Source organism: Marmota flaviventris, chromosome 11 (genome assembly GCF_047511675.1).
Source record: "Marmota flaviventris isolate mMarFla1 chromosome 11, mMarFla1.hap1, whole genome shotgun sequence".
In the NCBI taxonomy this organism is placed as follows: Eukaryota; Metazoa; Chordata; class Mammalia; order Rodentia; family Sciuridae; genus Marmota; species Marmota flaviventris.
The window spans coordinates 34341532-34353929 of NC_092508.1; positions in this window are offsets into that span (position 1 = coordinate 34341532).

Below are 12398 nucleotides of genomic sequence, written 5' to 3' on the forward strand. Positions count from 1 at the left end.
GCTTTCAGGAGGACATCTCTCCTCACTTCACCTGAGTGTAGTAGGCTATGGGGACCCCAATGGTATACTTCATGGGGACAACGGAAAGCCCTCTCTTCTTCCAGTAATTTTTTTGGTTAAATTTCTCTGTAGCTTGTTTTCCTAGCATAGAATGAAGTTTCTCCAGACATTCTTTCCAGTATCTTCACAAGGGCTCAGGATTAAATGTCTGCTTGTAGGCTGTTTTTCTTGTTCTCTTATACAGGTTTATTTTTTTAACTTGAAAGATAATAAAGTAAAATGGATTTTAAGGATGGATCCTTGTTCCACATATAACAGCATTTTTGTTATATGCCTGATACAGAGAAAATATTTCTAAAAAAATAAACAACTATATATGTGGCTATAAATATGTAAATGCAAATGTATGAATATAAAATTGAAATTATATAATTATAAAAATATAAAATTGTAATGAAAAACAGAAATTACTATGAAACACTTTATATGCTCAGGCATCAGTGTTTATCTAAGTGTGTTTATCTCAATTAACTTCATGATAACCCTGAGAAACAGTAGGCACAATTATTAGCCTGGTCACAAGTTTATTAGTGATAAGTTCAAATTCTGGCTCAAAGTCCTTTTACTCCTATATAACTTTGCCTTATGTCCTAATTATTTTCAAATTAGCTCCTCAAAGTCTTGTCTGTGGTTAAACGTTTGCACAAATGGCTATAATCATTCTACTCTATGTCTGTCCTGGGGTAGTTTCATAGTGACTCTGAGATTGGTTTTGTGACTTGCTTTGGTCAATGGGATAATACATAGTAAGGCACACCGAGACTTGAAAAGTACTGGCATATTGGGGCACGCCACATTCTTGCTGCTCTTGGGAACTGTGTGGACACTGCCATGAGAATTAATATGGGCTAGCCTACCACAGCCTACTACTATGGAGCACTTTCCAGCCTTCCCAGTTGAGGCATTCCCAGATAAACCCACCAGATTGCCACCAGACAAGTTAGTGAAGCCATCTGAGATCAATAGAGCTCCAGTTGAGCTGGCCCAGACCAGAAGAACTCCCTAGTTGACCTACAGATTCATGAAAAATGTTAATTATTTTAAACCACTTGGTTTTGTGGTTGACTTATTACAAGAGCAAAAGCTAACTGATACAATGATATGCTTCATTTCTTAGAGGCTGACATAATGCTATGTGTAGGTGCACAAGATACGTTTGATCCAATGAAGCCAGAATTTTATTAGGAGGTTCTGACGGGTTACCTCTTCTGGAAATAAGTTACATTGAGATGCTACAGCATTTATGTAAGTTTCTACTACCTCCGTGGCCTGAGGGAAGCCAAATCCTTGAAAGGCAGTGTTAGAGGGCAAATTTGCTTTGAAATTAGGAATATAATATGCATTTTCAGACTTCAGCACAATGAACTCCAGCACCTGGATTAAAGGGGAAAAAAACAACTTCTATACAATATTGAAAACAATTTCTCTAAATTTTACTTTTAACACAAACCCTTTAAGAATTTATCTAATTCATAAAATGAATATTCATGCAAATAAAGCATGGCACATATAGCCCCACTGGAAAGCTATGGAAAAGCTTGTTTCTCACCATCTCAGACTCATCAGGAGTGCATCCACCATTGATGTAATATTTGACATCAACAGCTTTGATCACACCATTGTTCATGACTCTGATCTGCAAAATGATAGCAAGACAATTTTCTCAATCATGCTTCTTTGCAACCTAACTGTGCTGTACACAAACACATCTGATCACAGTCATCCACCCTTACCTAGCTTATACATGTGGATAGATGTGACAGATACAGGAGGAACACTCAGGGAGAGTTCAAGTTGAATATGATCCAGACAGAAAGTTCTGACTAGCTTTAGACAGCATCAAAATATCCCTTTATGTGGTAGGAATCAACTGTCTTTACTATTGATTGGTTAACACAATGTCTTAGTGGCTTGTTAAACCTGAAGGCTCTCACTCACTTTGTATTTTCCAAGCAGTGGGTGGCGGCCAGCAGTTATCAGCATGTCATCACCTCACTCTAGGATGAATCTGATTGGGCAGCCAGTCCTATGGGAAATGACTCTGTTAATATGCAGGGTGCTTCACAAAGTTGTAGAAGCATAGAGATGGGGAAAGGAGACTTGAAGTAGTTTAGCTTACTGGGGTTTTATTTTTCTTCCTATTATGGGTATTGAACCTAGGTGCTTGCACATGCTCAGAAACTGTTCTACCACAGACGTACATGCCCATCCCTTTTTAAATTTTATTTTGACACAGGATCTAAGTTGCTCAGGATGGCTTAAAACTCGTGATCCTCCTGCCTTAATCTCCCAAGTAACTGGGCTTACAGATGTGTGTCCTAGTATCTGGCAGCTTAATGGTTTTCAATGGGGGTAGTAATATGCCTTTAACAACATTTTGCAAAATGTAGGAACATTAAAATTAAAAAAATATATATTATTTGTCTTTGTTGACCCAGAATATATATTATTCTGGTTTAGTCATTTCTGAATATTTACATCTTGCAATGGTATATTATTTAATTTAAATGATTCCCCCTTTATTTCTTGTTAATATTTACATTAAAGAGTTGTATGATCATTTTGAAATTATGTGTTTAAATAGGTTTTATTATTATGCATTTCACTTGTGATATTAAGAGGGCATTAACACATTGCTGTAGGTGGGCTGTTAAGGCTGAAAATTTGAGATTCAGCACTCTGTCGAGCTCAACCTCCCTTGCAGACTTCCTTTTCATAATGTGTGTATCAAGGACTCTGGTTTCTTATGGAATGTTTCCAACTCCTATAAACCTGCTACTTAAAGGACAGCCTTTTCTATTGTTGGAAAGTTCCAAGAACTCTTTTTTTTCTGCACCCATTGCGACCCCCCGCAGTGCCCTCCCATTGCCTTCCTCCTGGCCCCCGTCCCTTGCCAGGGCCCCTTGTCCTGGTCCCTGGCCCTTGATTCTCATCTGGGCCAGAGCACCTTATGGGAAAAAGAGCCCTGTCCATCCTCTGGGCCCCTTGGTCTCCCTGATTGCTTAGTTGGTCCTGCACCAGGAAACCTGACACCTGGCAGTGGCACTGGGCCTGGAGCCTGCTCCCCCCTGCTGGATCCCTGCCTTCCCTCCCAAGTCTTGTCCACTGTGCTGAGCCCCCTGCCCAAGCCCTGGGCCTTGGCTCTCCATTCCCTGGCCTGGCTCCTCGCTTGGGCCTCTGGGGGCCCTTCTTGCTTTGTGCATCCCTGGGCTTGGACTGTATGCCCCTTCCTTGGGCCACTTCCCGCTCCTCTTTGCTTCCCTGCAACTCAGAACCCTAGTGCCACCCGCCTGCCTGGCCCCATCCTTCCCTGCTCTCCCCTGGCCTGAGCCCTCCCCTAGGTCCCTAGCCTGGGCTCTTTTCTGAGATTCTGGCCCACACTCCACCCACACCCGTCCTCTGGCCCTTCCTACTGTGCCCTCCTTCTGCCCTACGGTCTTCCCTGTCCCTGCTGGGCCTCTTTCCCAGATCCCTTTCCCAGGATGCTCACCAGGGCCAGGGGCCTGGACCTGGGGGTTTGGCCTTGTGGCTTCCTTTGGGAAAAGGTAGCCATGCCCCTTGCCTGGGCCCTGCTCCCCAATCTTGACACCCTGCAGTGAACCTGGGCCTTGAGCCCTCCCCTCCCTGCACCACCCTCTCCCCTTGCTTCCCCTTTTCCCCTCTCCAGCTCTGTCTGTTTTCATGGGACGCATGACCGGGTCATGGCACTTGGCTCTCCATTCTTGGGCCTGGTTCCTTGCTGGAGCCCCCGGTTGCCCTTCTCAATGACCCTGTCCCTGTCCCTTGATTTCAGGCCTCCTGCTCGGGCCCCCCTGTTCCCCCCATCTGTTCCCCTTGTACTGTGGTATCCTGGCACTGCCTGGACCCTCCCCTCCCCCTGCTTCTCCCTAGCCTAGGCTCCTAGCATGGGTGCTGGCTCCTCACCAACACCTCCCCAATCCCGTAACAAAGGTACCCCTCACAGTGCCCTCCTTTTCCCCTCCTTTGGTCCAGGTCCCTCTCTAAGGATCTACTCACCTGGGGCAGAGGAGTGGAATTGGCTGGCCTCTGCAACCTGAAGGCTCCCCGTGGGAAACACAGCCCTCCCCTTTGCCTGGGCCCCCTTCCTCACCCAACTCTGACACCTGGCAATGGATGTGGGCCTAGTGCCAACCTTCCTTGGGCAATCCCCTCCTTTCCCTCCCCTGGCCTCTCACCTTGCATGCTGCCCCTAGAGCAATCCAGCCCTCCCTAACCCTGACCCTTCGCCCTCCAGTCCAGGGCCTGGCTGCCCACCGGAGGCCCTGACCGTGTTACTCATATCGTGTGGCTTTGTGTGGTGTCTCTTCGTGTCGGGTGTGACCTGGTGGCCTCTTGATTTGGCCCCCTAGGGCGCTCTCCTAGGTGCCCTTTGCACTGCCCTCTGTCTCCTCATCATAGCTCTGCCCCTTCCTCCCCTTCCCCTAGCACTTTTCTCCCATGGAGTACGTGCCTGCTCCTTGGGTCCCTCATCCTGGGTCAGTCGGGTCAGTCCCGTGCCTGGACTCCTTGCTTGGCTCCTGGCTCTCACCCCTCTCCTCATCCACCAGAACCCCGTGCCGAGCCCCCCACCCTCACCCTTCTTCTGCCCCCCTTCCCTTGCCAGGCCAGCTTCCTGGCCCTAGATTCTCATGTGGTCCAGGTTGCCTTATGGGAAACAGAGCCCTGCCCATTGCCTGGGCCCACTGCTCTCCCTGGTTGCTTGGTCCTGCACCAGAAACCCTGACACCTGGCAGTGGCCCTGGGCCTGGAGCCTGACTGCCCCCTGCTGGATCCCCTGCCTTCCCTCCCAAGTCTTGTCCACTGTCCTGAGCCCCCTGCCCAAGCCCTGGCCCTTGGCTCTCCATTCCCTGGCTTGGCTCCTTGCTTGAGCCTCTGGTGGCCCTTCTTGCTCCATGTTTCTCTAGGCTTTGTCTGAGGGCCCCTCGCTGGGGCCGCTTCCCTGCTCTCCTTGGCTTCCCTGTGCTGCAGTACCCTAGTGCAGCCCCGCCTTCCCAGCCCTGCCCTTCCTGCTCTCCCCTGGCCTGGGCCCTCCTCTAAGTCCCTTGCCTGGGCTCCTGGCTGAGGTCCTGGCCCCCACCCCACCCACACCCATCCTGTGGCCCTTCAGGCTGTGCCCTCCTTTGGCCCTCCTGTCATTTCTGTCTCTGCCAGGCCTGCTTTCCTAATCCCCTTCCCAGGATGCTCACCTAGGCCAGGGGACTTGACTTGGGCTCTTGGCCTTGAGGGCTCCCTTTGGAAAACGTAGCCCTGTCCCTTGCCTTGCCCTTTGACCTCCCTCAGATGGGGCCCTGCTCCCGAACCCTGACACCCTGCAGTGGACCTGGGTCTCACCCTGGACCTGGAGCCTCCCTTCTCCTGTGCCACCCTCTCCCCTTTCTCCCCTCCCACCCCTCCCATCCATGTCCCTTTTCATTCACCCAGGCCCAGGTGCTAGCACTTGGCTCTCCATTACTGGGCCAGGTTCCTTGCTTGAGCACTTGGCCGCCCTTCTCGAGTACCCTGTACCTGTCCCTTGGTTTCAGGCCCCTTTTACCGGCCCCTTCATGTGTTTTCCTTTTGTTCCCCTCATGCTGTGGTATCCTGGCACAGCCTGGACCCTCCGCTCCCCCTGCTTCTCTTTAGACTAGGCTCCTCGAATGGGTCCTAGCAGCCCACTGACACCCCCCTCCCTCCACACGCCAGGTATCCCCTCTCAGTACCCCCTTTTGTCCCTCCTTTGGTACAGGTCCCTCTCTGGGGATCCACTCACCTGGGACAGAGGAGCGGAATTGGCAGCCCCTGCGCCCTGAATGCTCCCTGTGGGAAACGCAGCCCTGCCACTTGCTGGTATACCCTTCTCCACCTTAAAATTTGAGGCCTGGCAGTTAACAGGGGACTTGCTACAACCGAGCCCTGAGTGATCCTCTCCCTTCCCTCCACTGCCCTCTTGCCTTGCATGCTGCCCCTACCCCAACCCAGCCCTCCCTAACCCTGACTCTTAGTGCACTAGTCCCAGGGCCTGGGTGCTCGCCTGAGCCCGTGACCATGTTTCTCATGTCCCTTGGCATGACATGGAGTCACTCCATGTTTGGTCTGACATGGGGGCCCTTTGCTTGGGCCTGCCAGCGGGCTCCCCTAGGTGCCTCTTTCACTTCCTTCAGTCTCCTGTTCCTCGCGTAGCCCCTTCCTCCCTTTTCCTTGTGCTTTCCCCTGGTGCTCACAGGTCTCCTGCTCCCTGGGTCCCTCATCCTCAGTAGGTTGGGTGGGTCCCTTGCCTGGGTGCCTGGCTTGGGTCATGACTCTGGCCTCTCCTTGCACCCTCTGTGACCCCGCCCCCACCGTGCACTTTCGTTGCCCTTCTCCTGGTCCCCTTCCCTTACCAGGCCTCCTTTGCCAGGTCCCTGGCCCTGAATTATCATCTGAGCCAGGCTGCTTTATGAGAAACAGAGCCCTGCCCCTCGCCTGGGCTCCTTGGTCTCCCTGGGCCCTTGGGTCTGCACCTGGAACACTGACACCTGGCAGTGGCGCTGGGCCTCAAGCCTGCCTCCGCCCTGCTGGAACCCCGCTTTCCCTCCTCAGCCCTGTCCACTGTGCTGAGTCCCCTGCCCCAGCACTAACCTTGGCTCTCCATTCCCTGGCCTGGATCCCACTTGAGCCTCTCCGGGACCTTCTTGCTCCATGCTCCCCTGTGCTTGGACTGCGTACCTCGCTGGAGCTGCTTCCCTGCTCCCCTTGGCTTCCCTGAACCTCAGAACCCTAGTGCCACCCGCCTACTTGGCTGTGCCCTTCCCTGCTTTCCCCTGGCCTGGGCCCTCCTCTAGGTCCATAGCCTGGACTTTTTTCTGGGGTCCTGGCCCACCCCCCACCAAAACCCTTTCTCCGGCCCTTCACCCTGTGCCCTCCATCGGCCCTCCTCTTGTCCCTGTCCCTGCTGGGCTCTTTTTCCAGATCCCTTTCCCAGGATGCTCACCAGGGTGAGGGGACTAGAATTGGCATTTGTCCCTGTGGTCTTCCTTTGGGAAAAGGTAGCCGTGCCCCTTGCCTGGGCCCTTTGGCCTCCCTCATCCCAGGCCCTGCTCCTCAATGCTGACACCCAGCAGTGAACCCTGGCCTTGAGCCCTCCTCTCCCTGCACCACCAGCTCCCCTACTCCTCTTTCTCCCCTCCCCAGCCCTGTCTGTTTTCATTGGACCCAGGACCAGGTCCTGGTACTTTGCTCTCCATTCTTGGGTCTGACTCCTTGCTGGAGTCCCTGGCCGCCCTTCTCGAGGACCCTGTCCCTGTCCCTTGATTTCAGGCCCTTAGCTCAGCCCCACTCCTGTGCCTCCCCTCTGTTCCCCTTGTACTGTGGTATTTTGGCATTGCCCGGACCCTTCCCTCCCCCTGCTTCTCCCTAGCCTGGGCTCCTCCAATGGTGTGGCTCCCCACCAATAACCCCCAATCCCAGAACAAAGGTATCCCTCACAGTGCCCTCCTTTGGTTCTCCTTTAGTCCTGGTCTCTCTCTGAGGATCTACTCACCTGGGGCAGAGGAGTGCAATAGGTTGGCCTCTGGGCCCTGAAGGCTCCCTGTGGGAAACACAGCCTTGCCCCTCTCCTGGGTCCCCTTCGCAGGCCAAACTTGATACCTGGCAGTGGACGTGGGCCTAGTGATGACCTTGCCCTGGGCGATCCCCAGCCTTCCCTCCCCTGCCCTCTATCCTTGCAAGGTGCCCTGAAGCCAACCCAGCCCTCCCACACCCTGACCCTTCGCCCCCCAATCCCTAGGCCTGGATGCCGGCCTGAGGCCCTTACTGCATTCCTCGTGTCATGTTACTTTGACTGGTGTCTGTTTGTGTCGGGTCTGACCTGGGGTCTCCTTTCTTTGGCCCCCTACCCCGCTCCCCTCTGTGCCCTTTGCGCTGCCCTCTGTCTCCTCATCCTAGCACCACGCCTCTCTCCCCTTCCCCTAGTGCTTTTTCCTGGAGCACAGGCCTCTTGCTCATTGGGTCCCTAATATCTTTTGGTGGGGTCGGTCCCTTGCCTGGGCTCCTTGATTGGGTCCTGGTTCTTGCCCCTCTCTGCACCCACTGCGACCCCCCACCATGGCCTCCCATCACACTCCTCCTGGCCCCTGTCCCTTGCCAGGCTCCCTTGGCCTGGTCCTTGGCCCTTGATTCTCATCTGGGCCACGGCGCCTTATGGGAAACAGAGCCCTGCCCCTGGCCTGGGCCCTTTGTTCTCCCTGGGCCCTTGGTCCTGCCCCTACAATCCTGACACCTGGCAGTGGCCCTGGACTTGGAGCCGGCCTCCCCCTGCCAGATCCCCTGCCTTCCCTCCCTGGCCCTGTCCACTTTCCTGAGACCCCTGCCCCAGCCCTAGCCCTTGGCTCTCCATTCCCTGGCCTGGCTCCTTACTTGAGCCTCTGGTGGCCCTTCGTGCTCCGTGCTTCCTTGGGGTTTGTCTGAGGGCCCCTCACTGGGCCCGCTTGCCTGTGCCCCTTGGCTTCCCTGTACTGCACTATCCTAGTGCAGCCCCTCCTTCATGGCCCTGCCCTTCCCTGAACTTCCCTGGCATGGACCCTTCTCTATGTCCCTAACCTGGGTTCCTTCCTTGGGTCCTGGGACCAACCCCACCCTCCCCAGTCCTCTGGCCCTTCATGCTGTGACATTTTGGATCCTCCTGTTGTCCCTGTGCCTGCCATGCCCTTTTCCTAATCCCTTTCCCAGGATGCTCACCAGGGCCAGGGGACTGGACTTGGCCTTTTGGCCCTGTGAGCTCCCTTTTGTAAAATGTAGCTCTGCCCATTGCATAGGCCATTTGGCCTCCCTCAGCCTTGGCCCTGCTCCCTGACACTGGACACCCTGCAATGGGCCTGGGCCTTGAGCCTCCCTCCTTTGCGCCACCAGCTCCCTCCCTTCCCTCCTTCCCCTCACCAGCCCTGTCCATTTTCATGTCCCCCTGGCCCCGGCCCTTGCACTTGGCTCTCTGTTCCTGGGCCTGGCTCCTTGTTTGAGCTCCTGGCCGCCCTGCTTGAGACCCTGCTCATGTCCCTTGACTTCAGGCCCCTTACTTGGGTTGCTGATATGCCTCCCCTTTGTTTTCCTTGTGCTGTGGAATTCTGGAACTGCCTGGACCCTCCCCTCCCACAGCTTCTCCCTAGACTGAGCTCCTTGATTGTGTCCTTGCTCCCCACCAATGCCCCCCACATCAGGACGAAAGGTATTTCTTCACAGTCTCTCCTTTGGTTCTGGTCCCTCTCTTAGGATTTACTCACCTGGGGAAGAGGAGTGGAACTGACTGGCCTCTATGTCCTGAAATCTCCCTAAGGAAACAGAGCCCTGTCCCTCACCTGGGTCCCCCTCGCCGCCAGAACCCTGACACCTGGCAGTGGAAGTGTGCTTTGCACTGGCCACGCCCTGCACCATTCCCTCCTTTCCCTCCCCTCCCCTCTGGCCTTCCATGCTGTGGCAACCCCAACCCAGCCCTCCCTGACCCTGATCCTTCGCCTGAGTCCCTGATCGCATTCCCGAGTCGCATAGCGTTGTGTGGCTTTGCCTGATGTCTTTCCGTTTTGGGCCCCCTAGCGTGCTCCACTTGGTTTGCCCTGTGCATCCAGCTGACTCCTCCTTCTTGCATTGCCACTTTCTCCCCATCCCCTTGTGCTTTACCTGGGCATGCCTGGGAGCAGTCTGCTCATTGGGTCCCTCATTTTTGGTCAGTCGGGTGGAACCCTTACCTGAGCTCCTTGCTTGGGTCCTGGATCTCGCCCCCTCTGCACCCACCACGACCCCATGGCGGGCCCTCCTATTGCCCTCCTCCTGGGCCCTGTCCTTTGCCAGGCCCCCTTTGCCCATTCCCTGGCCCTGGATTCTCATCTGGGCCAGGGTACCATATGGGAAACAGAGCCCTACCCCTTGCCTGGACCCCTTGCTGTCCTTTGGCCCTTGGTCCTGCACATGGAACCCGGACACCTGCCGTGGCCCTGGGCCTCGAGGAGCGTGCCTGTCACCTCTCGGATCCCCTGCCTTCCCACCTCGGCCCTGTCTACTGTCCTGAGCCCCCTGCCCCAGCCTTGGCCCTCAGCTCTCCATTTCCTTCCCTGGCTCCTCCTTGGAGCTTCCAGTGCCCCTCTTGCTCCCAGCGTCCCTGGGCTTTGACTTTGTACCCCTCGCTTGGGCCGATTCCCTGCTTCCTTTGGCTTCCCTTCCCTGCAGAACCCTAGTGCTGCCCGCCCATCCCTGCTCTTCTCTGGCATGGGACCTCATCTAGGTCCCTAGCCTGGTCTCCTTGCTGGGGTCCTGGCCCCCACCCCAACAATACCCGTCTTCTCACCCTTTCCGTTGTGCCCTCCTTTGGATCTCCTGTTGTCCCTATCCCTGCCGCGCACCTTTAACTGATCCCTTTACTAGGATGCACACAAGGGCCAGGGTACCTGACCTGGCCTCTTGGCTTTGCGGGCTCCCTTTGAGAAAACGTGGCTCTGCCCCTTTCCTGGGCCCTTTGGCCTCCCTCGACCCAGGCCCTGCTCCCGAACCCTGACACCCTGCAGTGGACCTGGGCCTTGAGCCCTCCTCCCTCTGTGCCACCGGCTCCCCTTTCTCCCCTCCTGCCCCTCCCCATCCATGTCCCTTTTCATTCACCAAGGCCCAGATGCTAGCACTTGGCTCTCCATTATTGGGCCTGTCTCTTTGCTTGAGCCCCTGGCGGCCCTTCTCAAGGACCCTATCCCTTGATTTCAGGCCCCTTTTGCTGGGCCCCTGCTCTGCCTCCCCTCTGTTCCCCTCATGCTGTGGAATCCTGGCATTGCCAGGACCCTCCCCTCCCCCTGTTTCTCTCTAGCCTGGCCTGCTCAAAAGAGTCCTGGCTCCCCACCGACCCTCGCCCCCAATTCTGGATGCAAGGTATGCCCTCACAATGCCCATCTTTGGTCCCGGTCTCTCTGTGAGGTTCTAATTACTTGGGGCAGAGGAGTGGAATTGGCTGACCTCTGGGCCCTGAAGACTCCCTATGGGAAACACAGCCCTGCCCCTTGCCTGGGCCCCCTTCGCCTTCCAAACATTGACACCTGGCATGGACTTGGCCTTTCACTGACCTTGCCCTGCACAATCTTCTACCTTCCCTCCACTACCATCTAGCCTTGCATGCTTCCCCTACCCCAACCCAGCCCTCCCTAACCCTGACATTTTGTGCTCCAGTTTCAGGGCCTGCCTCCAGTTTCAGCTGCTTGCCTGAACTCCGGACCACATTCCTCTTGTTGCACGGCATTGTGAGGTGTCACTTCGTGTAGAGTATGACCTGGGGGCCCCTTGCTTGGGCCCCTTAGTGCACTCCACTGGGTGCCATTTGCACTGCCATCTGTCTCCACATCCTAGTGCCAACCCTTTGTCTCCTTCCACTAGCGCTTTCCCTTGGAGTGCTGGCCTCCTGCTTCTTGGGTTTCTAATGCTCTGTTAGTAGGATTGGTTCCTTGCCTGGGATCCTGGATTGGGTCCTGGCTCTTGCATCCACCTGGTCTTTGGTCTCTGCATCCACCGAGACCCCGCACCATGACCTCCCATCACCTTCCTCCTCCCCACTGTCCCTTGCCAGGCCCCCTTGGCCTGTTCCTTGTCTCTTGATTCTCATCTGGACCAGGGAACCTCATGGGAAAGAGAGTCCTGTCCCTTGCCTGGGCCCCTTGCTCTCCCTGGGCCCTTGGTCCTGTACCCGGAACCCTGAGACCTGGCAGTGGCCCTAAGTATGGAGACTGCCTCCCCACTGCTGGATCCCCTGCCTTCCCTCCTAAGCCATTTTCACTATCCTGAGGCCCCTACTGCAGCCCTGGCCCTTGTATCTCCATTCCCTGGCCTGTCTCCTCACTTGAGTCTCTGGTGGTCCTTCTTGCTCAGTACGTCTCTGGGCTTGGACTGCAGGCCCCTTGCTTGGGCTGCATCCCTGCTTCCCTTGGCTTCCCTGCATCGCAGAACCCTAGTGCTGCATGCCTACCCAGCCCTGCCCTTCCCTGCTTTTTCAGGATGGGGCCCATGTCTAGGTCCCTAGCCTGGTATCCTTACTGAGGTCCTGGCCACCAACCCACCAACAGGTGTCCTCTGGCACTTCCTGCTGCTGTGCCATCCTTGGGACCATTGTCTCTGTCCCTGCTGTGCCAATTTTTCTGATTCCTTTACCAGGATGCTCACCTGGGCCAGGAGACTGGACCTGGACTTTTGGCCCTGGGGGTTCTCTTTGGGAAAATGTAGCCCTTCCCCTTTTTCTGGACCTTTGGCCTCCCTCAGCCCAGGCCCTGCTCCCCAAACCTTACACCCATCAGTGGATCTGGTCTCTGAGCCCTCCTCTCCTTGCACCACCCACTCCCCAT